General features: G+C 40.3%; 1 pseudogene; it reads left to right on the top strand.

Moving 5' to 3' along the window:
- Positions 1 to 6,384: 6,384 nt before the first annotated feature.
- LOC128057084 (uncharacterized) lies at positions 6,385 to 6,477 on the top strand (annotated as a pseudogene).
- Positions 6,478 to 27,349: the final 20,872 nt, after the last annotated feature.

Here is a 27,349-nt window from a genome sequence, read left to right as displayed (position 1 = left end):
TGCTAGAAGGAAGAGAAAAAAAAATGCAGCTCATTTCCATGGGTACAAATTGAAGTCTATTCTGGGTGCTTCGAAACCACAACATGAAGATTTTTCTCCGCTTTGAGTTAGAAAGACAAAGTGATTCTGATAGAAAAAGCTGTCCAAGCTCCCAGGACAGAATCAATTTTCTAGTAGAGATTTTGAGGGAAAAGAGAAGGGGGAGACATGTAGCCATCTTCTGCTTATGCAGCCTTTAACAGAGTTGCCTGGCTGCTGACACGGTGCCTTTCATGTCAAACAATTTTATTTCTAAGCTTTTCACAGTGTGTCCTAAGTAGCTTCTATTAGCATTGTCCTGTCCGTTTCCTTGGCAACAGAGCTGGTCAATTTAGACACCATTTAAGAGCTGTGGAAAAAGCAACAGCCAGCAGTGTGTTGGGCAAAATTACAGAGGACAAGCTGAATACAATCCTCACTGGAGGAGATGCATTTTCTTCCAGGGCCCATTTTATTTTAATTAAAATTGAAAAGCTCTTTTAAACAGGGTCCTAGATTAAGTACAAACCAGAGTCATCTACTGTACAACCATTGCAGCTGCATTCCTTAATGTTATCTCTTTAACCTTAATGGATTGCTTGCACTTTTAAAAATAAACAAGGAGGGAAAACCTCGGGGCAATATGGTAACTTCTTATTATTCATCTTTAGAGTAAATATAGAATGGAGAGAGACAAATCTTTTCCTGTCTGGAGTCATGTTTAAATGGAGCACAAGATCCTCCAGCTTTACATACAATAATTCTAGTTTATCCTGCCTGAGAAAATCAACTTTTACTTAAATGTCATCAGTAGTCTTGTTTGCTGTTAATCTCGCTTCATTACTTGTGACTTTATGTAGCCATTTTCCCCCAGTAAATTTACATGAGTCATTTTGAACATGAACTCAACTAGAACTTTGAAAAATTTCAGGACTGAGTTTTATGTTGGTATTTGGCTTTGCACTTACCATTGCACTCACAGCTTTTTGTATGTAGGATAGGATGGAACATAATTTGAGGTAGGGGAGAACTATTCTCCTAATACAGGATATGTTAAAATCCTTGTCCTCTGGGATGAAAGGAAGTTGATTTATATACTATGTATATTTGCAAATGAGACAAGAAGATTGATTACTTCTATAGGAACTTGTTCAGTTCAGTTCAGTTGCTCAGTCACGTCCAACTCTTTGTGACCCCATGGACTGCAGCATACCAGGCCTCCCTGTCCTTCACCAACTCCTGGAGTTTACTCAAACTTATGTCCACTGAGTCGGTGATGCCATCCAACTATCTCATCTTCTGTTGTCCCCTTCTCCTCCTGCCTTCAATCTTTCCCAGCATCATAGTCTTTTCCAATGAGTCAGTTCTTTGCATGATGTGGCCAAAGTATTGGAGTTTCAGCTTCAGCATCAGTCCTTCCAATGAATATTCAGGACTGATATCCTTTAGGATGGACTGGTTGGATCTTCTTGCAGTACAAGGGACTCTGAAGAGTCTTTTCCAACTCCACAGTTCAAAAGCATCAATTCTTTGGTGCTCAGCTTTCTTTATAGTCCAGCTCTCACATCCCTACATGACCACTGGAAAAACTATACCTTTGACTAGACAGACCTTTGTTGGCAGAGTACTATCTCTGCTTTTTAATATGCTGTCTAGTTTGGTCATAACTTTTCTTCCAAGGAGCAATTGTCTTTTAATTTCATGGCTGCAGTCACCATCTGCAGTGATTTTGGAGCCCCCTGAAATAAAGTCAGCCACTGTTTCCACTGTTTCCCCATCTATTTCCCATGAAGTGATGGAACTAGAGACCATGATCTTTTTTTCTGAATGTTGAGCTTTAAGCCAACTTTTTCACGCTCCTCTTTATTTTCATCAAGAGGCTCTTTAGCTCTTCTTCACTTTCTGCCATAAGGGTGGTGTCATCTGCATATCTGAGGTTATTGATATTTCTCCTGGCAATCTTGATTCCAGCTTGTGCTTCATCTAGCCCAGCATTTCTCATGATGTACTCTGCATATAAGTTAAATAAGCAGGGTGACAATATACAGCCTTGATGTACTCCTTTCCCGGTTCAGAACCATATTCTGCTCCATATCCAGTTCTAACTATTGCTTTCCGACTTGCATACCGATTTCTCAGGAGGCAGGTCAGGTTGTCTGGTACTCCCATCTCTTTCAGAATTTTCCAGTTTGTGGTGATCCACACAGTCAAAGGCTTTGGCATAGTCAATAAAGCAGAAGTAGATATTTTTCTGGAACTCTCTTGCTTTTTCGATGATCCAGTGAATGATGGCAATTTGATCTCTGGTTCCTCTGCCTTTTCTAAATCCAGCTTGAACATCTGGAAGTTCACAGTTCACGTACTGTTGAAACTTGGCTTGGAGAATTTTGAGCATTCCTTTGCTAGCATGTGAGATGAGTGCAATTGTGCGGTAGTTTGAACCTTCTTTGGCATTGCCTTTCTTTGGGATTGGAATGAAAACTGACCTTTTCCAGTCCTGTGGCCACTGCTGAGTTTTCCAGATTTTCTGGCATATTGAGTGCAGCACTTTAGCAGCAGCATCTTTTAGGATTTGATATAGTTCAACTGAAGTTCCATCACCTAGCTTTGTGAGGAACTTTAAGATAGCTTTAATTTCATTTTCTCTTTAAGCAGTTTGGATAGAGAATTTGTATTTAGGAATAGGGAGTTTTTGATACTATTGCCTCTACTATGGTGAGTTCACTGGGGCACTTCAGAGTTTGCATGCTTCTAAATTCAGTTCAGTTCATTTCAGTCACTCAGTCGTGTTGGACTCTTTGCGACCCCATGAATTACAGCACGCCAGGCCTCCCTGTCCATCACCAGCTCCTGGAGTTTACCCAAACTCATGTCCATTGAGTCGGTGATCCCATTCAGCCTTCTCATCCTCTGTCATCCCCTTCTCCTCCTGCCCCCGATTCCTCCCAGCATCAGGGTCTTTTCCAATGAGTCAACTCTTCTCATGAGGTGGCCAAAGTACTGGAGCTTCAGCTTCAGCATCAGTCCTTCCAATGAACACTCAGGACTGATCTCTTTTAGGATGGACTAGTTGAATCTCTTTGCAGTCCAAGGGACTTTCAAGAGTCTTCTCCAACACCACAGTTCAAAAGCATGAATTCTTCGGCGCTCAGCTTTCTTCACAGTCCAACTCTCATATCCATACATGACCATTGTATGGTTATAGGCTTGACTAGATGGACCTTTGTTGGCAAAGTAATGTCTCTGCTTTTTAAGTTAGTCTCATCTAAATGGAACCTTGTAAGGCAGTGGATGCCTATTTATAGAAAACATGAAAGCAGAGACATTTAACTTGCTGTTGGAGATATCTTAAGCAGGGTTCATGCCCCAGTAGAATGCTCAATTTGATGACTTCTAAAATCCATTTTTATGCTGACACTTCATGGTCCTGTCCTTGAATTTGGGACCAAATATATATTCCCCTAAGTAGTCCAGAAGTTAGTGAGAGAAAATGACCCCTGAACTTTGTTTTTCCACCATTATCATGCTTTATCTCTTTATATAGGCTCCTTTGTTTAGGGGGAGGGGTGGAGAAATACAGATATGTTCATTTCCAAGCCTTTTGGATCCCTCTCTGATCTTATCAACAAATATAATAAATGACTCTGTTTCATGAAAGTTCTTGATTAAATGTTACTAGGATCATAAAGTTTCTGAGATTTATCTGTATCTTTTTTTTCCATTCAGTAAGAATCAGCCTGAATCACAGTTCCTGTTGAAAGGGTTACTGGAGCCGTCAAGCCATTCCAGTCAGGATCTCCATGACTAGATAACAAAGATGCCAATTAAAGCTGGTTGTAAAGGGGAACAGCAGGGCCCCCCAGTCATTTTACCATATGGCACACAAGAACAATTAGATACATAGGCTGACATTTCATCTTTGGTATTTACATAATGTATACTACGGTGATTGATAGGAAAGAGGTGCATAGACGTGACAGACTGACAGAGGATAAGGGCAGGAGCCGTCCATCTTTTTCAGATGATGACCATTTTAACGAACAGACCAACTCATTTCTGCAGTCCATTAAATCATTTGACAGTGTAAACATGTGGAGAATAGCCCTGGGAATTGGGTTTGTCAGGTGAGGGCTCTTCAGCTAGCAGGGAGGGGTTGTGAGACTCTTCTGGGGCTGCTGATTCTGGGGAGAACCACTGCCATTCATCACAGGAGACCCTGCTTTTCTCATCACCAGAGGCTGAGGATGTGGAAAAAATTCGTGCCTCCAAGATGGCCTCTAGCAGAGAGCACTTTTCTGTCCTTTTACATTCTTTTGGAATTCTCTGCAATGTCAGGTCTCTGTTTCCTGAGCTCTGAACCTGATTCATTGAATAACCTTGAGCAAATGACAGCCCCTCCTAGCCTCCTGTTTTTTCATCTGTGAAATGAGGCTCGCTCCTACTCCCAGTTCCCTTTCCCGATGGAATAACTCTTTCTGAAAACCATTTTGATCTCCATAGGGAAAGGTGTTATACAGCAGCACAGAATTGTATTTGATTCTGTGCCACCCACAAGTTCAATTTGTGTGGTCCCAGCCTGACTCCATAAGCAAGCTAAGTGCTTCTCGGTGTGTGTAGATAATAAACACCTGAGAGAGGAAGCCGTTTACATTTCAAAGTGAGGAGCACGAGATACCATGTTTCTCCTGCCCTTGATCCAGTAAAGCAGGGTTTCTAGTTTTGGCTCTGTTGGCATTTGGGTATGAATAATTCTTTTCTGTGAGAAGCTGTCCTATGCATTGTTTACTAGATTTACTGTGCATGTTTATTAGATCCTAGTATCACCTTCCCCTCCTTCCCTGAGTTGTGACTAGCAAAAAATGTCTCCAGACATTACCAGATGTCTGCTGGGGTGTAGAATTACCCAGTTGAGACACTCTGCTCTCAAATGTGCTTGGATAGTCACCCCACAACTCAAGATGGGGCTTGTACTTGAATCTGGCCTATGCTGGTGCTTGTATAAACTTCCAAGGTTTGAAGCAAATTCAAGAAAGAAAAAAAAATCCCTTTTTTGTATTTTAGTACAGCTAGTTACTTGAGAGTCTCCTGGCATTTCCCCCCATAGGATTGCTGCTGCCTCTCACGGTGATAGAACAAACAAGGAACGCTGGTCTCTGTGCTGTGAGCTTTTCTTAGTTGAAGACTAAGGAGACTGTTGGGTCTATTTAAAGTCTATGGATTGAAAATCAGGCACCCAGTCATGCTATATGAGATACAGTCTTCTCTACTAACGATGCTATATGTTTTCTTGGAAAAGCATCCAGCTTCACAGTTGTGGCCCATTAGCTGGTTTTGTATCCAACAAGCATATGCATTGACTGTTCGTATATTCAGGGTGCTGGCCCGCTCTGCTGGGCCGGTATAGTCTAGAAGCATAATGTAATCATCATAATTAAGTCATAAAACAATCAGAAAGGACCCTGGCCAGAATAACTAAGAGATGAAATACTTCATCTGTGACAGAAGGCCAAGGAACAGAGAAGTATTTGGAGATATGGTTAATTATTCTGCCACCTGAAAATGCTGGGTGTATATTTTGGAAAGCAAAATTAAATGTTATCAGAAGAAGGTCTTTTTTTCTGAAAGAAGCCAAGCATTTAAGAATTTAGAATCCTTTTTTTTTGTCTCGGAAAGTGCCATGGTCACACATGTGTGTTCACTGAATGCTATTTTCTGCAGTGTAATTTATCAGATGCTTTACAGAATTGGAATTTGATAGTTTCTTCTTTCCAGGAAACAAATATGGAATCAGGGGGTTAAAAAATTCTCTTGACAATCAGAAGAGATCCCCCAAACTTAAACATCAAGATTTGTGTGTGTTAATTGGTCAATTAAATCATTAATTTCACATCCATTCAACGATGATCGGTTCCCAGAGAAGAAGCTCAGGTCTGGGAAACAGGTTTCATGCTGTCTACTGAGAGTCTAGAGGGGGAATGTGGGCTCCAGGTGGGCATTTTATCTTGTCTCTTTGGACTGTGTGGCCTACATGGTGAGGGGCACTGCTGGGAAAGGGGCAGAGTAAAGTCCTTTAAAGGCCAAAGACCAGAGGAGGGACTCTTTCACCTACTTGTCTTAATAATCAACCCTGTGCCAGAATCTGGTTGAAACAAGAGCAGATATTGTGGGCCTGAGTTAGGTGTGTTAATATACACGAGCCACTGGAAAGAGTATCTGGCACAAGTAGGCACTCTGTAGATGTGAGCTACATATACTGTTATTAGTGCTGGAAAAACCAACCAATTTCTGGCTCTCAATTTATTTTGGCACATTTGAAAAAAGTATACAGAGATCACTTGAAAAAAGAAAAGTTTTAAACAAATTCCATTGTAGCCATTGCATTCCTACAAACAGTAGCCCTCTTGGTAGTATATGCAGCCTGTTGCTTTAGGGGTTCCCTTAGGGACCTTGCAGATAGCCCTTTCCTGTAGATATTCATGTATGGCCTCATGCTGTCCCTAATGTAGGCTCCAGACAGGTATGGTGGTGCCTTTGGAAAGCCCCTGGGTACAGTGACCAGGGTCCTCATTGGACAAGGTATAATGCCCATCTGTAACAAGCTGAAGAACAAAGAACATGTGATTGAGGCCCTACACGGGGCCAAGTTCAAGTTCTCTGGCTGTGGGAAGATCCACATCTCTAAGAACTAGAGATTTACTGAGTGCAGTGAGGATGAATTTGGAAGCATGGTGGCAGATGAGCAGTTTATCCCAGGTGGCTACAGAGTCAAATCCATCTCAAATTGCAGCTCCCGGAAAAATGTCAGGTCCTGCACTCATGAGGGCTGTGGTGGTGTCCCTGTCTTACTCATGCCCACCAATAAATCCTACTCTGCTGTCAAATAAATAAATACATGAACACAATTTTAAACAAACAAAAGTTCCAGCACTGCCATCTTCAGAGGGTTGCTTCCTTGCCATGAGGTGAAGTGAAGTGAAGTGAAGTCACTCAGCTGTGTCTGACTCTTTGTGACCCCATGGATTATAGCCTACAAGGCTCCTCTGTCCATGGAATTTTCCAGGCAAGAGTACTGGAGTGGGTTGCCATAGCCTTTATATGGTACTGCAGACTTTGAGGATTGGTGGCTTACTGAAAAATTGTTGAGGGCTCAAGATCACACCTGTGGCCCGTCCCACCACGTCTCTGGATCAATGCTTCTGTCTGTCATTCATGGTGCCCAACACCTTCCACTGGACCTTGTTTTACCATCTAATAAATATTCGGCTTATTCAGGGGAAGAGTCTGATGACAGAGTAGACAAATCAGTCTAAGGTCACTGGTGCTGCTGGGAAAACTACTCAAAGTATATCCTATAAGTGGCTGATCTGTTGCTTCCCTTCAAGGATTAACTACGATTTTGACCTTAGAGCTCAATTGTTTGGTCAGGTGCTTATTGATCTATTATTTAGACTTTACTTCCAGAGCAATAGTTGGCTTGCTTGTTTTTTCTAAATGTGTAATAAATTAAAACAAGTTCTGGCTATATGAGTAACTGATTTTCTTAGTAATCTGCTTCACGAATCCTTTAAGAATATTGCTGGCTAACTGTGTCAAAACATAGATGATAAATTGAGTTTAAAAATTTTAAAAGTGATGCAACTTTTTTTCCTCTTCATCACCTTTGCATCATTGAACTCCACATGAATCCAGAGTGGGACTGACTGTGGATTTTCTGAGTTAACAAATCAAGGTGTCAACTCAGGCTCATTTATTACTTCTGAATGCCAGAAATTCTGTCCAAAAGTCTGAAAATAGCAAGGGCCTCCAGAATGAATCATCTCAATTCATTTTCGGCTTTCAGCTTCCACTGAGTAATTTTTACAATTCAGTTCATCTAGTTGGGGAGAAGTCTAACCGGTGGGACTGTGACAAATCAGGGTTGGAAACTTGATAATGAAAAGGAGGACTTGGTAATGTCAAACTTAAAAATTTTCGGTTTTCACTGCTGGGCAAAATGTGTTGCAATTCAATCAGTAAGAGGCTGGCTGTAAGTCCGAGAGAGTGATCCAAAGCTATTTAAAAGCTACAGGATTTATTTTATGCCATGTTGATCCATTTCATGCTATCCGAATTAGTTCCCTAGCAAGATAGTTGTGTCACGACATAAAATTCATTCAAAACATGAACATATTTATTTTTTCTGAAATAATAAGGTCATCTGGTAGGGAAACACTTGTCTTTTTTCCCTCATATCCTTGGTTCATTCCCTTTTAAATTGGTACTACCTTTCTCTTTCCTCATTAATAAATCTCTTTGTTTCCTACAGAGGAGAATAAATAAACCTTTCCCTTCTCCTCACAGAAGAGCCTACTGTTTATGTGTACGTTTTCTACTCACTTTTATTTGTGATGAATTTGTGATTAGAAAGATCCCCACATTGCCCTGTTCTGTCAATCAGCTGAAGGAGAGCTGAGAGCTCACTCATGTAAACATATAGGAGAATAGCTACGTATTTTTAATATCTTCATCTTATGGGAATGTTAATAGAATGATCACTCTCAGTAGTTTCTGAGTCACTTAATAAAAACCTCATTTAATATGTGATGGTCTCTTGAGATTAGACATTAAACTGAGGCTCTTGTCTCAGTATCAAGACTGAATCAGAAAATAATTTAAGTGAATCGAGTTTTTCTTTGGGAAGATGATCTCCTTTGGGGGCGTATCGTAGCATCTAGTTTTCTTGTGTTGACCAAGATCCTCGGAAATATACCAGGCTCTTGATTTCCTTTTTCCTCCATTTCCCCCTTGCACATGTGTTCATTTTTTTATATATTCCCTCAGCATTGTTCTTTGTTCTTTCAAGGTGGCAGCCGTCTAAACTGAGAAGTTAATGCTGACAGAATTTAGATATATATTTAGGAAGTGTCGTAAGGAATTCTAAGTCCACCCCTTCATTTTATAGAAGTGGGAATTGTGTCCAAATGAAGTCAAAGATTGCGCACAAGAGTCCACTACGACTTAGAGACAAAATGCTGGCATGGGAGCCTGGGTCCAGACTGGGGATCTTTTCCTGGCAACTTCCACCTTTCTGATTTGCCAGTGGCTGCTAGCCCCCTTCTCAAGATCAGTTTGATTTAAATGGGAACTCCGGAGAACACATGGCAAGAAGCTGAAGAAAGGACTCTGGCAAGAACATGAGAGACAGTAGCAGGCTGGTATGGGTGCTCTTTTAGGAGAGAACAGTCTTTTACATGCTTTCAAATCCACACTGCTTGGTGATGGTGAGATCTGCCTAGCAACCAAGGCTGGCCACATGTAGATGCTGCTGAGTTATTGCCATTTGCCTCCAGTAAGCTTTGTGGGACCTGTCCACCCAGCTTTCTTTCAGTTATATAATTACAGCCTTCACTTTCATTTCCAGGCAATTAAAATGGAATAAGGCAACATTTTCTTTCCAGTTTTCCTTTGTTCCTCAAAGTGCTTTTTAATTAAAAATACTTATTCTTTGTAGAAAATTTGAAAAATACCAGACGGGTTGAAAGAAAAAAAATCGTCACGTACTGTCTTGTTAAAGTCAGTCACTGTTAACACTGGTATTTTGCCTTTCTATTTTAATCTCATTCCTGTTTCAAGGTAAAGACTAAGGGTAATATTTTTCTTTCTTTCTCTTTTCTCGACTATTCTTTTTTTTTCCCCTGAAAAGTAATATATGCCCTTTAAAGAAAAAATGGAGAATGTAGGCAACTATAAAGAAGAACATGAATTATTAATAGGCTTGCACCCAGAGCTAGTCTGAGTGACATGTTTGTTTACAGCCTCTTAACAAAAAATAAATCCATATTTCCCCATTTCACTTCTTAATCATAAGTTAACCAGTGTAAAGCTAAAAGGAGTTGCTGATGTTTTTCAGTTGGGTAAGATGAAGACCTTTCAATTAGTTGCTAAAATCTGTTTGAATCTGAGGCAAAATCAGATACAGGTGAGCTCTCGATTCAAAAGAAGACTTCAGGTTGGACTCTCCTATCCTAGTTCACATTTTAAAGCCTGTGATGGAACATTTTGAACACAGTAGAGGTGCATTCTAAAATGTCAAGAATAATTGTAACCTCTTTCAGCAAGGTCATTTTTTGTCCTTTTCGGAATGCTAGAGATGAGGCAAGCAGAATTTGTGGTCATAGGTGGGGATCTTGGTAATATATAATATGAAGCGACCTCTCGTAGAAAGGATGCTCCCAGTTTAAGTGCACTCCAAGGACTGTGGCCCGTTACTGCTAGCTGTCTCTGAGTGAGCATGCTTTATTGTTAATCTCAGATCACCAGTCTCTTAAGTATTCCTTCACTTTCCTTGGCCTGTGTCTCTTCCTTTTGACTAAAGGGAAAGTGCAGTCTAAGAACAGTGTCTGATGGAGCCAGAATGATTGGCTGACTCTTCTCTTAATGTACCTTTAGCTCAGCTTGTGCCTCCAAATCACAGTGGTCATGGTTTAGTCATTAAGTTTTGTCCGATCTTATGACCCCATGGACTATAGCCCACCAGGCTCCTCTGTCCAAGGGGTTTCCCAGGCAAGAATACTGGAGTGGGTTGCTATTTCCTTCTCCAGAGAATCTTCCTGACCCAGGGACTGAACTGGGATCTCCTGCATTGCAGGTGGTTTCTTTACCTACTAAGCCCCCAAGGAAGCCCTCAAGTTGCAGTACCCTTGATTATCTAATGGAATTATTTATAGCCTCTTGCTCATGTACCCCACCACAGGTACTCTTTCTGAGCTCCAGTGGCAGTTGCTACTCTGATTTTTACTGGGAGTAATGAAGCTTAGGATATGTGGGCATTGTTCTTATACCTATACCTTCTCCGTGCAACATCATAGATCTTCTGCCTATTTTCTTCCCTTCCTAAATTCCCAAAGACTGCATTAGGGGGAGAGGAATCTCTATTCTCTTCCTACTCAGTACCATAGGGACGTCTGCAAAAATTTAACCCAACTCAGTGACAATCAAAACTCTCCTTCCTCTGCAAATAGCTCTCCAGTTGCTTCTTTCAGGCCACAGAAAAGAAGAAGCGCTCATCCAACGATCAGAGAGATCCCTGGGTGGGCACAGCCAGATATGTCTTCCCTGGATGAGATGTCATAGGCTTTTAACTTGTTTCCAAGTTGGGGGAAGAGTGAGTCCCCTCTGAATCACACTAGGATAATAATAGCCTGTCCCAAATGTTCTGAACTGTGAGTATGTAGACTCAATGGGGGCAATCCATCATCTTCAAAATGTGTATCTTTTGCCATCATTCCCCTGACAGCCCCACCTCCTGCACTGAGGTGACTGAGTTGACTTTCTCTTCTCTCTGGTGAAGAAAGAAAAACACTGTGGTCAAGTGTCAGTGACAGATAAAGTGGAGGGAAATGTTTTCTGACATTTGCTGCCAGGATCACCAGACAAGTGACTTAGTCTGAGTCAACAGTGAATATTCCCTTATTGCTAAGAAAGGACTGATGGGTCCCACTACATTTGACATGTACTGTCTTTGACACATATCGCTCCTCCCTACAAGTCAGTGACATGAGCAGCCCTGGCTTTGGATGGTTGACTTTCAACTAATCTTGCATTTTACCTTTAATATGCTTTTTTTCAAGTCTTATTTATTTTTCCACCTATTTTAAAATCCACTACTGGATTTATATATATTCACCTCCCCAAATTAAAGGATGGTAAACATGTAGGCTTGATCTGAGAATTTTTAAAAAATTGTTTTCTTACTAAAAGAAGTTGAGACAGGAGCCTTAGTTTCTAGTTTCACAGAACAGTAGATGCATTGCTCAGACCCTCTGTGACCTGGCTCCCCTGCCTCATGAATGAAACAGATGATACCTGAAGAATTTATCAAGAGGAATAAAACTGACTTCTTTTGAGACGTTCCCTGTCAGTTGTGGTTTTCATTAGGTGGAGACCAGCTAGTAAAACTAGCTCCCGGCTCTGTTCCTAGGTGTTTCATTTAACTTTGTTTTGTATTTTCTAGACACAATTCTCTGATATGAGTGAAAGATCCATCACTTTGAGCTCTTTAGGTTTATTTCAGTTGTGGGTTGAATTGTAAATCTCTGTTTTTATAAGTGCAATGAGATGGGCATATCCACGCAACACATGCTGGAATGTGTTGTTAGTTATTGCCATGTGTCTGAGGACCTGGAAACAAATGGTGTTTAGAATCACAGAGAGCTAGCCAGAGAGGTGAGCAATAGTTGAGTGGTTGTGATCAATCTGAAATGGACAATCCGATCAAGGGGATAATTGGTTTAACGTAGATGTTGAGCAGCTCTCCCGCCTTTGCAACAGCAGGATGCAGGGGTAATTATTTAGGTTTTAGGTAATTATTTCCACTATTCAATTTCACCTTTTCTGGGACAGTACATAAGATGGTCACCTCCTCTTTAAACAGTAAGTTCTAAATGTTAGTAATTCTGACCTAAAGATGTTTAAAAAGGAAATTATTGATCTTTACTGTCAAGAGTCCTGTTACAAGGTGATTGTTTCCCTACTCATAGCAGAGACTGAAGGTGAAGAAAGTGTTAGTCACTCAGTCATGTGACCCCATGGACTGTAGCCTGGCAGGCTCCTCTGTCCATGTAATTTTCCAGGTAGCAATACTGGAGTGGATTGCCATTTCCTTCACCAAGGCATCTTCTCAACCCAAGGATCGAACCAGTGTCTCTTGCATCTCCTGCATTGACAGACAGATTGACCTTCTGAGCCACCAGGGAAGTTCATAGGAGAGATTAAGACTCTAAATTTTGTGAGGTTTCTGTTTTTAATATAATAAAATTATATTAGCTTTATTGAGGTATGTTTTAAATACCATTCAATAGCTGTTATATTTGCAGAGTTGTGGAACTATCACCATCACTGATTTTAGAACATTTTCATGACCCTGAAAAGTAACCCGGTATACAGTAGCAGTTACTCCCCATTTGCCCTGTTGCCCATCTCCTGCCCAGATTTCTGGCAGCACTGATTAATTTTCCATAGTGGTTTAATTGCTAAGTTGTGTCTGACTCTTGTGACCCCAGGGACTGTAGCTCACCAGGCTGCTCTGTCCGTGGATAGCTTCCAGGCAAGAATATGGGAGTGGGTTGCCATTTCCTTCTCCAGGGGATCTTCCTGACCCAGGGGTTGAACCCCAGTCTCCTGCACTGCAGGTGGATTCTTTACCCACTGAACTACCAAGGAAGCCCTATGGATTTTTCTGTTCTGCACATTTTAAATAAATGGAATCATACAGTTTGTGGTCTTTTTTTTTTTTTTTTTTTACTTTTTAGTGTGGTGTAATGTTTTCAAAGCTCACTTATTTTGTAGCATGTATTTATAACTTCTATTTACCCTTCACTGGATCATCTTGAATATTCACATTAAATTTTTAGTTTCATACAATCTCACAAAAATAATTATATTATCCTACTCTAAGATCTTTTAAAAAAAATGCCTGAAAACATTATTTATCTTGAAAATTTTGTAAACAAGATTTAAAAAATACAGATCTCAGAGTTACCCTTAGATATTTATTTAGTACAAAAAATAATAATTTTTATGGACTTGTCCTCCCATTGTTTTTTCTTTTGAATTTCTACATATTCTTTTTCAGGCTGAAATATGAATTAGAAACATTTTTCAGGAGTGTTTGTGTGCCATGGTTACTTTAGAAGCTTCATTGGTTTAAGTAAAATTCAATAGTTTTCCTAATTTGGATAGGTTATCTCAACAAACAGAACAGATTCCTAGAACCATTTAAAATCTATTCATCTGAAAGTTTTGGGGGACTCTCTTTTCAAAGAAAGCAAAGAAAAAAAAGATATGCCAAAAGCATAGTTTGGAAATAAGCATAATTTTCTCTTCTAATGACATATCCCTTTTTGTGGATTCCTTGACTTCATCCCTCACCTGGAGGATGGTGTGGTGAATGAAAGATGTGATCATTTTGATGACCTCAGGCCTTGAAGAAAGACCTAAATTGTTTTAGTGTATTGGTCTACTACTAGTTTTGGAAGACTATTATGTCATTTTCAACAGTGAGATTAAATGACTATAGAGAACAAATCACCAACATATTAATGCTGACGGTTTATGAGAGCAAATGCAATCTATTTATTTGTAGATGCATCCATTTTTATCTGTGTCCTTCCTATGTTCCTGAGACAAATAGTGACTAGGTAGAACTTTCTAGAAGGGAATAAAGGCTATTTAGCTACACCCGTGCATACCATGCTCAGTTGCTCAGTCTTGTCCGACTCTTTGTGACCCCATGGACTGTAGGCTCCCAGGCTCCTCTGTCCATGGAAATTTCCCAGGCAAGAATATTGGAGTGCCATTTCCTACTCCAGGGGATCTTCCCAACCAAGCAATCGAACTCATGTCTCTTGCGTCCCTGCATTGGCAGGCAGATTCTTTACCGCTGCGCCACTTGGCTTAATCACAGCTAAATTTAAAATGTGAGCTGTGAAGAACAATCAATTAAGTGGAAATCATAGAAATAAAAAGGAAAATTCTGATTGTAAAGCCAGGTAGGTTCAAAAGGGGCTTTAAGATTATTACAGGATGTATAACTGTAATTAAAATAAGGACCCAACATATTATGGCCAGTTCTTAATTACATTAGCATTAAAGAAGTAATTAATAAGAATATGTGCATACTATGCAAATCATCTTGTATGTAGTGATTTGCAGGACTGTTTAATGCATGGTGAGCCAGAGTTCATGGATCCACAGAAGGCTAAATTGTATTGCTTGATATAAAATCTAATTGGGCAGTTTAAAATTTTATGACCTCCAGCACAGCATGCTTCTAGGAAATTAAAGTGAATTGTTCTGTTACTCAGAGATCATTTTTTAGGATATCCAGTATGTCCTCCATATATGTATAGTGCTTCTCTAACATTCCTTCTTATGTTAGCCTTCCTTTCCTTTAACACAGAACACAGAAAGAATACATTAATCATTGCCATTGCTTTTTGAACTCTACAAGTAACAGTTAGGTTTAGTATAAAGAGTACACAGTGAACAAACAGCATTTTTGTTATGAAATGCATAACAAAAGTGTCATTTGTATTTATTTTGAAACCAAAGGATTTGTACAGTGGACAGTATTTTTTCATACTGTTATTATACCAAAGACTTGTGATATTAAGAAATGCAGATTTTCTTTATTGTCTTTTTGGTTAATAGCCTACACTTGAGAAAAGAGATGTAATTGGAATCTTGGACTAAAGAGGAATTCTGATTGAGGGTTCAGTTTTGCTGCATGTTTGATTTTGTTATACATCAGTAACCTTTGCAAAAATATTCTCCTGGCAGTAACAACATTAAATCTCAAGTAGCATACGATGCAATTTGTGTCAACTACCTCATTCTAGATGCTGGGCTAAGACAACATTGCCCTAAGTGCTTTGAGCAATCATCCTTAACTGGAAAGGCCATGCTAACCATACTGTAAAATGAGTTGGTTCGAAATGAGCAGGCTGAAATAAGAGATGATTTAGTTCCGTGATCCACTTGGAACCTGGGGCATATTCAAAATCAGCTGTGAACTGCCAGATGTTATTAGAAGCATGCAGCCTGCTAGGTTAAACTTAAAGTCCAATTTTTACAAATAAACCTGCTGGGAGTGGGCTGCCATTAGTGGCCGAGTGATGCCACAAATTGCTTTTCAATGGCAAGTCACTTCCTGTGCTGTTTCCAAAATACTATGAAAAGGTATAAAGAGCAGGAGGAGAGGGATGACTTTTATCTCCTTTAAAAAGTGTTATACCATGTAAGACACAGTTTTGGGACTTTACTGTGTGAACCATCTCCAGCCTGCAAGGCCTCCTGAGAGGACAGGGCTGCCGTTCTCTTCTCATCATAACTGTGAGGACAGCCTTCTGGAGTTTGCTAGTGATTGAACTGACATTTGGTTCCTGTACTTTTTTTAGTTGTATAGTCAGACTCTATACTTTTTAGTTGACCTGTCTTTATACTTAGAAATGTCTCTTAATAGTAGGCTTCCCTGGTGGCTCAGATGATAAAGAATCTTCCTGCAATGCAGGACACCTGTGTTGGACCCCTGGGTTGGGAAGATCCCCTGGAGAAGGAAATGGCAACCCACTCCAGTATTCTTGCCTGGAGAATTCCATGGACAAAGGAGCTCACCAACAGTTCATGGGGTTGCAAAGAGTCGGACATGACTGAGCAAATATCACTCACTCACATGGTCAGGCTCTGTGATATATTTTTGAGTGTCCTTTCTTTATCTATATTGTATTAACTGCTAATGGGGTGGGGGAAGAAATTAGAAAATGAAAGCTGTGGGTCATTGTCCTCAGGAAGCTTATAATGTGGTTTTCTTAGTCAAGAAACACTGAGGCCCAATGTCTTCAAGTTATGCTGGATTTTTTCTTACCAGGTGTATAGTTGTACACCCAGAACTCTGGTGGATGAAAGAGGAAAGTCTAATTGGGACTCTAGAGTTTGCAATCAAGGTGGAAAAAAGGAACAAACCTGTCTCTTTACTTTCAGTCATCTGCTACCATAAGTTCTGGTTGAGTCTGTGAAATTAATGATTATTATTACAGTGCTGGAAAAGTAACGTGTGAACAGATTAATCAGAAACACCTCTTTGGATGTGGCAGATTGATGTTTCTTGGTGTTACCAGAAACTGTCAAACTTCTCATGTTTATGCCAAATATTGCTGCTGGTGGAGAATTAATTTCTAGTTTGGATACCTGTTAGGTAGCTATTCTTTTTACTAAAGTGGATGAAATATATCTTCCCTCAATTTGATTATTCATACATGTTTATTGTGCACCTATTAGCTTTGGGCTGCCTGGTAAACTAGATGAAACAGTCATTTCTCTTGGAGCTTATGATCTGGACATGTAGAACATGATTGATGATAAAGAACAAGGATGTAAAATAAAATTAGAGGGAAATCACTCCCAGTTGATAAGTCAAATGATGGGTAGCCTAATTTGCAAAGCATATATATACATATAGGCATGTACATATATATAGCTTCTGAACATATTGGGTGTTAGTTCTAAAAGGTCTTGTAGGTCATATAAAACCGTTCAACTTCAGTTTGTTCAGCGTTACTGGTTGGGTCCGTCCCTGACCTCGGACCTGCGGGCATAGACTTGGATAACTGTGATATTGAATGGTTTGCCTTGGAGACGAACAGAGATCATTCTGTCGTTTTTGAGATTGCATCCAAGTACTGCATTTCGGACTTTTTTGTTGACCATGATGGCTACTCCATTTCTTCTGAGGGATTCCTGCCCGCAGTAGTAGATATAATGGTCATCTGAGTGAAATTCACCCATTCCAGTCCATTTTAGTTCTCTGATTCCTAGAACGTCGACGTTCACTCTTGCCATCTCCTGTTTGACCACTTCTAATTTGCCTTGATTCATGGACCTGACATTCCAGGTTCCTGTGCAATATTGCTCTTTACAGCATCAGATCTTGCTTCTATCACCAGTCACATCCACAACTGGGTTTTGTTTTTGCTTTGGCTCCATCCCTTCATTTTTTCTGGTGTTATTTCTCCACTGATCTCCAGTAGCATATTGGGGACCAAATGACCTGGGGAATTCCTCTTTTGGTATCCTATCATTTTGCCTTTTCATACTGTTCATGGGATTCTCAAGGCAAGAATACTGAAGTGGCTTGCCATTCCCTTCTCCAGTGGACCACATTCTGTCAGACCTCTCCACCATGACCCACCCATCTTAGGTTGCCCCGCAGGCATGGCTTGGTTTCATTGAGTTAGACAAGGCTGTGGTCCTAGTGTGATTAGATTGACTAGTTTTCTGTGAGTATGGTTTCAGTGTGTCTGCCCTCTGATGCCCTCTTGCAGCACCTACCATCTTACTTGGGTTTCTCTTACCTTGGGCGTGGGGTATCTCTTCACGGCTGCTCCAGCAAAGCACAGTCGCTGCTCCTTACCTTGGACGAGGGGTATCTCCTTACCGCCACTGTTCCTGACCTTCAACGTGGGATAGCTCCTCTAGGCCCTCCTGTGCCTGCTCAGCCAGCTCCTTGGGTGGCTCCTCCCGGCCACTGTCCCTGGCCTCAGGCTCGGGGTGGCTCCTCAGGGTCACCGCCCCTGGCTTTGGGTGCGAGGTGGCTTCTCCCGGCTGCCCCTGACCTTGGACGCGGGGTAGCTCCTCCCGGCCGTTCCTGCGCCGTCGCAGCCTGGCACTCTGGTCCGCTGTCCCTGACTTCGGACGTGGGGTAGCTCTCGGCTGCTTTGGAAGGAATGATGCTAAAGCTGAAGCTCCAGTACTTTGGCCACGTCATGCAAAGAGTTGACTCATTGGAAGTCAACTCCCTCCCCTGATGCTGGGAGGGATTGGGGGCAGGAGGAGAAGGGGATGACCGAGGATGAGATGGCTGGATGGCATCACCGACTCGATGGACGTGAGTCTGAGTGAACTCTGGGAGATGGTGATGGACAGGGAGGCCTGGCGTGCTGCGATTCATGGGGTCGCAAAGAGTCGGACACGACTGAGCGACTGAACTGAACTGAACATATTGGAGGTAGACGCTTTAACCTCTGAGCCACCAGGGAAGCCTGTATATATATGTATGCCACCGAAAAGGCACATCTACTGCAAAAGGACTGATGTGTATAATATATCTGAACAAAAAGACATGGGACCTCTTCCTGGATCTGTGTGGGCATCTTGCCCCAGTTGTACACCCACCTCATTTTGAGCCGCATATAGATAGAGAGATACAGGTTCAATCCCTGGGTCAGGAATATTCCATGGAGGAGGAAATGGAAACCCACTCCAGTATTCTTGCCTGGAAAATCCCATGGACAGAGAAGCCTGGTGGGCTATAGTCCAGAGGGTCACAAAGAGTCAGATATGACTGACTGACTGAGCATGCATGTGTATACACACACACACACACACACACACACACACACACATATATCTCATTAGAACTACATATTCAGATAAACTGGAAAGGGTTTGATGCTTGATGGGGTTTTTCTAAAAATAGCATACTGCATTTCTTTTATGTTGCATATTATTATGGCATAAAAACAAAGCCAAAAATAAATTTTTTATAAAATTTTTTTATAAAATTTTTATAAAATTTCCAAATAATTTATGCTCAAAATTTTTAATGATAAATTTGTGCTTGCTCCTCTGAACATTACCACTTTATATCAGGTTTTATATTTGAAATGGCTAATGAAAGTCTTGATTAAGACTCAATGATCTTTCTGAATTCTTAAGAGATGAATTCGTTTTGCATTTTTACGAGAATTATTTTTCACCAGCAGGTGATTTTAAATTTAAAGCCATTTTACAACCATTCAAAATGTATAATTATTGATATTATAGGTGAAGGATCTAACATTATTCATATTTCAATATTAAATGTAATGATGAAATTTCATGTGATAATATGAATGAATTTTGAGTTTTATCATAGTATTTTTATATCAAGTTTTTCAAAATGAAGATTGAACTGAATTTGCAGATGATGCATGTTGAGTGTTAAAGCAGTCACTTTACTACTGACTTGGATGCTGCTGAAAAGGCACACCTACTGCAAAGGACTGATGTGCATAATATATGTGAACAAAGAAATGTGGGACCTCTTCCTGGGTCTGTGTGGGCATCTTGCCCCAGTTGCACACCCACCTTATTTTGAGCCACATTTTCTGATTCTTGGGAAACTGGATTAACTCCTTCAGTGTTCCTTGTCCACAATGGCAGTGGTGTAATCACAGCTGGCTACAGGACTAGGTATCCAGATGGTCACCTTGTCCAGAGCCACAACGTTGTGGGGGTAAGTAGCATGTTCTAGAGGGCCCTTATCATATGTGCTGCCTACAGGGACTGTTGTATGGCTATCAGTCCCTTTTACTTTCAGGGTGTCTTCTGAGAATCCCAGGCAAGACTTCTCACAGCTGCAGAGGGGTGGTCTGGGGGCTCCTACAATCTCAGGTTCTGGCAGGCTACCCTGAGAGCTGATGAAAGCCGTATCTCCCACTTAATTGTAATGCATTCTCAGCTCATTAAGAAAACAGCCCTTGGAAAGCTCTGTTCTGAGTAGGGACTTTTGAACATTTGAAATAATGACCCACAGGTCTACTCAGGATGTCCTTACCCACCAGTGCACACGCCTGAAACAAACGGTTTAGAAATATTTCCTCTCATATAATTCCTTCTAATAGTTTTTCTTCTATTTTATTTCAAATTTTAAAACTCCAGTTATGATGCACTAAATTGATTTTGCTGTGTACTGGAAGGTTGTGATATGCAGTGTGAAAACACTGCACTAAAATAGTAATGAAAGATAAATTCTACCCTATGTGACTGCAAGGCCATTTACCAAAATAACGACTGCAAAGTTGTGGTTGATTTTTACTCTTTCTCTTTGGACTTCCCTGTATCTTCTACACCTTCTGATGTAAACTGCTATTTGACAAGCAGTGCACTTCATTTAGTGTGTCAATAAATTTTCTTATCTCTGATCTGTGAGTTTAAACTTTATTACTGATTTTTTTTTCCTCTCTTGAAAATTCTTCACATGTTGGCTGATTCCATGAATATTTTTTTCCAATAATGCTTTAATATTGATTTGTTAGTTTTTTATTCCAATGACATAAAACAGAATTTACAGGGAAATTTACCTTTCAGCAACAAAATAGGACTTACCTGAACAAAGGCCAAGCACGAGCTGGTGGTCATTATGCTCATTCTACTGGATGGTACTCCAGTGAAAGGCAGCATGGAAGAAGTTAAATCCACATGCCATTAAAAGTAGAAAGCTTTTGTCTTTATGGATTAAAACAAAGGATCTATTTGGAGTTAGTTATCTTAAAACTGCAAAGAGTCTTGCCAAATAAGCTTTCCCTGGAGAGAGTCTTACCAAGAAGGACATCATGGTTAATGAAGTGTGTTGGTTAGTCCTCAGTATTGAAAAAAATGATACTCCATGCCAAGCCAACACTTTTTTTCTTTTGCCTTCTGAGCTGGAAAAAGATAAATTAAAATTTCTAGTGGTCAATAGACATAATATATTATTAAACAAAATAGTGAAGACACAGAGCAGCTATGTAATGATTACAATTTTGAAAAAAATGCAAAGGAATAGAAAATAAGGGGAAACAATAAAATAATGACTGCTGTGAGAGTCATGGGTAATTATACTCTTTTTATTTGAGCTTTCTAGTATTTTCCACACCTTCTACCATAAACATTTAGGCATCCGATAATCAAAAGACTAAAAGTAATTTGAGTTTTTGATAAGCTTTTGGCAAGTGTTTGTTTACTCTTTTGACAATATCTACTAAAGTCACTTAAAGTATAGCATGAAATAAATCCTTACAAATAGTTCTAGAAAAAGTTTGAAATACTTTATTTCTTTGCCTGTAAGCTGTAATAGTTTGAGACCAAAAGAAATATGTGCTCTTATTTCTAGTTCGCAATTTAACCTAATTCCATGGGCATATCTCTTCATAGTAATTTGAACCCAGGATTTTGTTAACTTCTACTTTTCAAAAATCACTAATTCTTTAGTTGCACAATAAATTAGGAGCTTGGACTGAAGAAAGTTAAGATTAATTTTTAAACACTTAACCAAAATATATGTGTTGAAGAGAGCTGTATACTCTTTAAGTTATTGTTTGTATTGCTATCACTCAGATCTATGAATTTTGTCTTAGACACTACCCAAGAGCACGTTTATAAACCGTACTTAAACTCAAATGGTTTTTTCCAAGAGTTTTCTATTCTATCATAAAGACCTTTGATAAATTCAAAAGAAAGTCACATCTGTCCTCAAAGGATAAAGATGAGTGCCGGCCCCTCGCCTGTTGTCAAGTACAGCATATGTATTGTCTGCTTCTCAAACTTGTACATTTGATTAGGCTGTTGAGACGCCTCTCTTCTTCTTTCTTTGTAAAAGTCTCACTTGTCCTTGGAAGCCTAGAACCTCCTAGTGAGAACTGGTTGTGATCTTTTTGTGCTGTGCAAGTGGTTCACACCTCAATTTTGCTACATAGCTCTGTAGTGCATTTTCACGTGTGGCTTCATTTTTCATAGAATTTATATGTTTCTTGATGCTTGATTCCACTTTGAGTCTTCAGTGTCTATCAAAATTCCTGGGTCATGATAGTTTATGACGATTGTTTTTTGAACAAATTTAATATGAGAGTAATGCAACGAGATCATAGAAAAAGCAAGAGAGTTCCAGAAAAACATCGATTTCTGCTTCCTTGACTATGCCAAAGCCTTTGACTGTGTGGATCACAATCAACTGTGGAAGATTCTGAACGAGATGGGGATACCAGACCACCTGACCTGCCTCTTGAGAAATCTGTATGCAGGTCAGGAAGCAACAGTTAGTACTGGACATGGAACAACAGACTGGTTCCAAAGAGGAAAAGGAAGGAGTATGTCAAGGCTGTATATTGTCACCCTGCTTATTTAATTTATCTGCAGAGTACATCACGAGAAATGCTGGGCTGGAAGAAGCACAAGCTGGAATCAAGGTTGCCAGGAGAAATATCAATAATCTCAGATATGCAGATGACACCACCCTTATGGCAGAAAGTGAAGAGAAACTAAAAAACCTCTTGATGAAAGTGAAAGAGGAGAATGAAAAAGTTGGCTTAAAGCTCAACATTCAGAAAACGAAGATTATGGCATCTGGTCCCATCACTTCATGGGAAATAGATGAGGAAACAGTGGAAACAGTGTCAGACTTTATTTTTTGGGGCTCCCAAATCACTGCAGATGGTGATTGCAGCCATGAAATTAAAAGATGCTTACTCCTTGGAAGAAAAGTTATGACCAACCTAGATAGCATATTGAAAAGCAGAGATATTACTTTGACAACAAAGGTCCATGTAGTCAAGGCTATGGTTTTTCCAGTGGTCATGTATGGATGTGAGAGTTGGACTGTGAAGAAAGCTGAGCACTGAAGAATTGATGCTTTTAAACTGTGGTGTTGGAGAAGACTCTCAAGAGTCCCTTGGATTGCAAGGAGATCCAACCAGTCCATTCTAAATGAGATCAGTCCTGGGTATTCTTTGGAAGGAATGATGCTGAAGCTGAAACTCCAATACTTTGGCCACCTCATGGGAAGAGTTGACTCATTGGAAAAGACTCTGATGCTGGGAGGGATTGGGGGCAGGAGGAGAAGGGGACGACAGAGGATGAGATGGCTGGATGGCATCACTGACTCGATGGACGTGAGTCTGAGTGAACTCTGGGAGATGGTGATGGACAGGGAGGCCTGGCGTGCTGTGATTCATGGGGTCACAAAGAGTTGGACATGACTGAGCGACTAAACTGAACTAAACTGAATGTGATGAGAGAATTATTATGCTTGTATTAAATAACAAAAATATCTTTAAATCATGTGTGTAACACTCAAGGTTACCACTCTGAAGGGATACAGTCTTCATGAAAATGCTTAGGTTTTCAAATGTCTGTTAAAAATATTATTTTATGCTTAAACTCTATGTATATCTGCTCTGGACAAGGCATGTCTTGAGTATCATGGGGCAAAACTCAACTCTTATTCCCAAGGAACTTATGCTGTAGTTTATGAAGTTAATAATTGTTTGTGTGAAAATCATCTTTTGTACTTTAATGTGTATGTACCAACAAGTGTGGGGCATGCTGGCAGGAATGGGGGGCATACCGGGAACTGGGAGGAGCGTGGTCATTCCAGCACCTAGATGGGGAGACACAGCCTGTGAGAAAAGTAAAAAAAAAAAAAAAAAAAAGAATGGGTAAGATTTGATGTGGGTGTGTGTGTTTAAGGATGAATTTTTCTTTTAAGAAGAAGCCCTGTGTTTTTCTGGATCTTGAGGGAGCTTCACGCCACAGTTTTGGTGGCTTCCCTATTCATGCCTGAATGTGAAGGAGGCCAAGTGCCTCGTTGACATGGTTGCTTTCTTCCTATCGGTTTTTGCTAAACCATATTGTTGAAAAGAGGGAATTCCTAATAAGTTGTGAGAGAAATGTAGAAAACTTATCATCTTCCTTGGAGAAAGCCTAATTGATGTTCAGAAGGTTTGTTTGAAAAGAAAGGAAGTTGGCTACTCAAAACATATACATTTGAAATGCTGTGCAGAGCAGATCTGCTTGAGATGAACTTGTGACTAAGGCAAAGGCCATGTCGGGGAGAAAATGCTCTGGGTAGTAGACTCATTTCATATTTTTGAAAAATCATCATCCTCCAAGAAGAGTCCATGTTCTGGAAACAAACATACATGCTTCAAAGGAGGTTGGGCTTCAGAGGAGCTATAGGAGAGTGGATGACACAGAAAAGCAACTGGCTAGAAGCTAGCTCCTTATCCTTCTTTTAGACTGGAGAGTAGTGAATGCTTTAAGACACAAGGGAGAGGGTGATGGGTGAGATGCAGAGAACCCTTGCTCTTTGCCAAGTGATTCAGTGAGCCGGGATGATGTTCTGTGTGGGAACAGAGTGATGGTACTATCTACTGACACCATTTATACACCCCAGTTATGTCTGACAACCCACTCCAGTGTTCTTGCCTGGAGAATCCCAGGGACGGGGGAGCCTGGTGGGCTGCCGTCTCTGGGGTTGCACAGCGTCGGACACGACTGAAGCGACTTAGTAGCAGCAGCAGCAGCAGCAGTTATGTCTGATGCTACTTTGGTTTGTTGAGTTTTTTTTTTTCTTTTTTAATTTGGTAAATAGTTCCATTCTAAGTACTTACAAGGAGATGGTGTAGGGCAGGCAGTCAGAATGAGCTGAATTCCCTCCTGGCTCAACCTGGTAATCTTAATAGGTTACTTAATCTTTCTGAGCCTCAAAATCTCTTCATTTGAAAAAGTAGAGATTACATTTGTCTCCTAAAGTCATTGTGATGGTTAGGAAAAAAAATGTATCCAAAAATGCCTACTGGTGTGGTTAGCACATAGAAGCACACGAGATGTTGATAATAATAATGACATCAAGGTCATGTAGGGCTGTTGACAATGGTCTGTTTTTCTAGGACTGCGGACTTTGAAGTAGTGTAATGTGCTCTCCCGCAAAGAGTCTTGGGTTCTGTAAGTTAGAGGACCCTCAGTATCAGAGCCCCACCATGCACTCTCTCATCTGTGGCAGAGGTATGCCTGTAAATCTGAATAGCAGTCATGGGAGTTGCTCACAGGCACTCTCCTGTGTCCTTCTACACTTAAGTTCTGGTTCCACTGGCTAGAGGGCAAATACCCACGTATGAGAGGAAATTAAAAAAATGTGCTCTAACTTGTTTAACTTTGGTGAGCCATCTCCCACATTAATGAAGTTAGCTTGGCACATGTGGTACTCAGCGGGTGACTGCCTCCCACACACACAGTTCAGAGCTGAAGTTGAGTCATCCTCTTACATTTATTCACACACACAAACTTAGAGCCTCTGCAGGCTTTGCAAATTATTTCCTTTCACTTGAAAAATAATTTGAATTTCAGATACATTAAAAAAAGAGAATCCTACCACTGACAGAAGAACACAGTCCTTCCTCAGTTCATGTTCTTTGGAAATGTTGAAGGCCTCTGGGAAGGAGATGGATTGAAATATTTCTTGAAAAATACTGAAACCAAGATAAAAATTGAATAGGCTGGGTAGAAATAACATACAAATCCAGTGGGATTTGCTGACATGTACAGATTCGTGAAATTATATTATTTTTATATTTATAAGAAATTTATCCATCAAATATGCAGTGGATAAAAGAAGCAGTGGTTGAAAAGAGGACTAGGCAGTTGGGAAGTGGGTATAATACCAGCAATTACTTTTGAATCTAAACTGGCTAGGGTACAGGTCTTTTTAAACAATTGGTTGCACCATTCTTTTTTATTTATTTTTAGACTACACTTATATTTTGAATTGGAGAAGAAAATGGTAACCCATTCTAATATTCTTCCCTGGAGAATTCCATGGACAGAGGAGTCTGGCAGGCTACAGTCCAATGGGGTCCCAAAGAGTCGGACTGAGTGACTATCACTATATGTTGAATAAGGAAACATGGTTTAATATTAAAAAATTATAAAAGTTAGTAAAAATATTTCCTTCCCAATGCCTTTCCCCAGTCTCCTATGTTCTCTTTCTTGTATTTTTTCAGCCATGTCTTATGTGTATAAGAAAATGTATGTGTTTATATGTATAATTTTGTTAGACATTGCCAAAGCATTCTCCGAAGAGTACCATCCTTGCCAAATTTATATCGCTCCCTTGGCTGACAGCAGATTTTACCCAAGTTTTCCCTCTAGAAGTTTTATGCCTTTTCCCATATTTTTGCCCCATCAGGATATTTTTACATAGTAGAAAAAGAGAGGTTTTTGAAATCAGTGCTACTTAAAAATTCTAAACAGTGCATAACATTTAAAATTCTGGGTTCTCAAGGTAAGTTGCTTGGATGAATCCAGACTCCAGTGCTTTCTAGCTGTGTGGGCTTAGGATAGTTATTTCACCTCTTTGATCTTAATATATAGTCCATGGGGTCCCAAACAGTCGGACACGACTGAGTGACTGAATAACAACAAAGTGGGGAAGATAGTTTGCCTTGCTGACATGGTGTTAGGAATAAATAAGATAATACATGTAAAGTCTGGAACTTTGTTGTTATGTTGCTAAGTCATGTCTGACTCTTTGTGACCCCATGAATTGCAGCATGCCAGGCTTCCCTGTCCTTCACTATCCTTCAGTGTTTGCTCAAACTCATGTCCATTGAGTGGGTGATGCCATCCAAACATCTCATCCTCTGATGCCCCCTTTCCTCTGCCCTCAATCTTTTCCAGCATCAGGGTCTTTTCCAATGAGTTGGCTCTTCACATCAGGTGGTCAGAGGATTGGAGCTTCAGCTTCAGCATCAGTCCTTTCAACGAATATTCAGGGTTGATTTCCTTTAGTATTGACTGGCTTGATCTCCTTGCAGTTCAAGGGACTCTTAAGAGTCCTCACTGGCACCACAGTTTGAAGACATCTATTCTTTGGTGCTCAACCTTCTTTATGGTTCAATTCTCACATCCATACAGGACTACATGACTACTGGAAAGACCGCAGCTTTGACTATACAGACCTTTGTCAGCAAAGTGATGTCTTTCCTTTTTAATATGCTGTCTAAGTTTGTCATAACTTTTCTTCCAAGGAGCATCTTTTTAATTTTGTGGCTGTAGTCACTGTCAGCAGTGATTTTGGAGCCCAAGAAAATAAAATCTGTCACTGTTTGCACTTTCCCCCCTATCTATTTGCCATGAAGTGATGAGACTGGCTGCCATGATCTTTGTTTTTTAAAAGTTGCATTTTAAGCCAGCCTTTTCTCTGTCCTCTTTCACCCTCATC

This window comes from Budorcas taxicolor, chromosome 11 (genome assembly GCF_023091745.1).
Source record: "Budorcas taxicolor isolate Tak-1 chromosome 11, Takin1.1, whole genome shotgun sequence".
Lineage (NCBI taxonomy): Eukaryota > Metazoa > Chordata > Mammalia > Artiodactyla > Bovidae > Budorcas > Budorcas taxicolor.
Note: the sequence above shows the minus strand (reverse complement) of the source record. Positions and strands in the feature narration are given on the sequence as shown.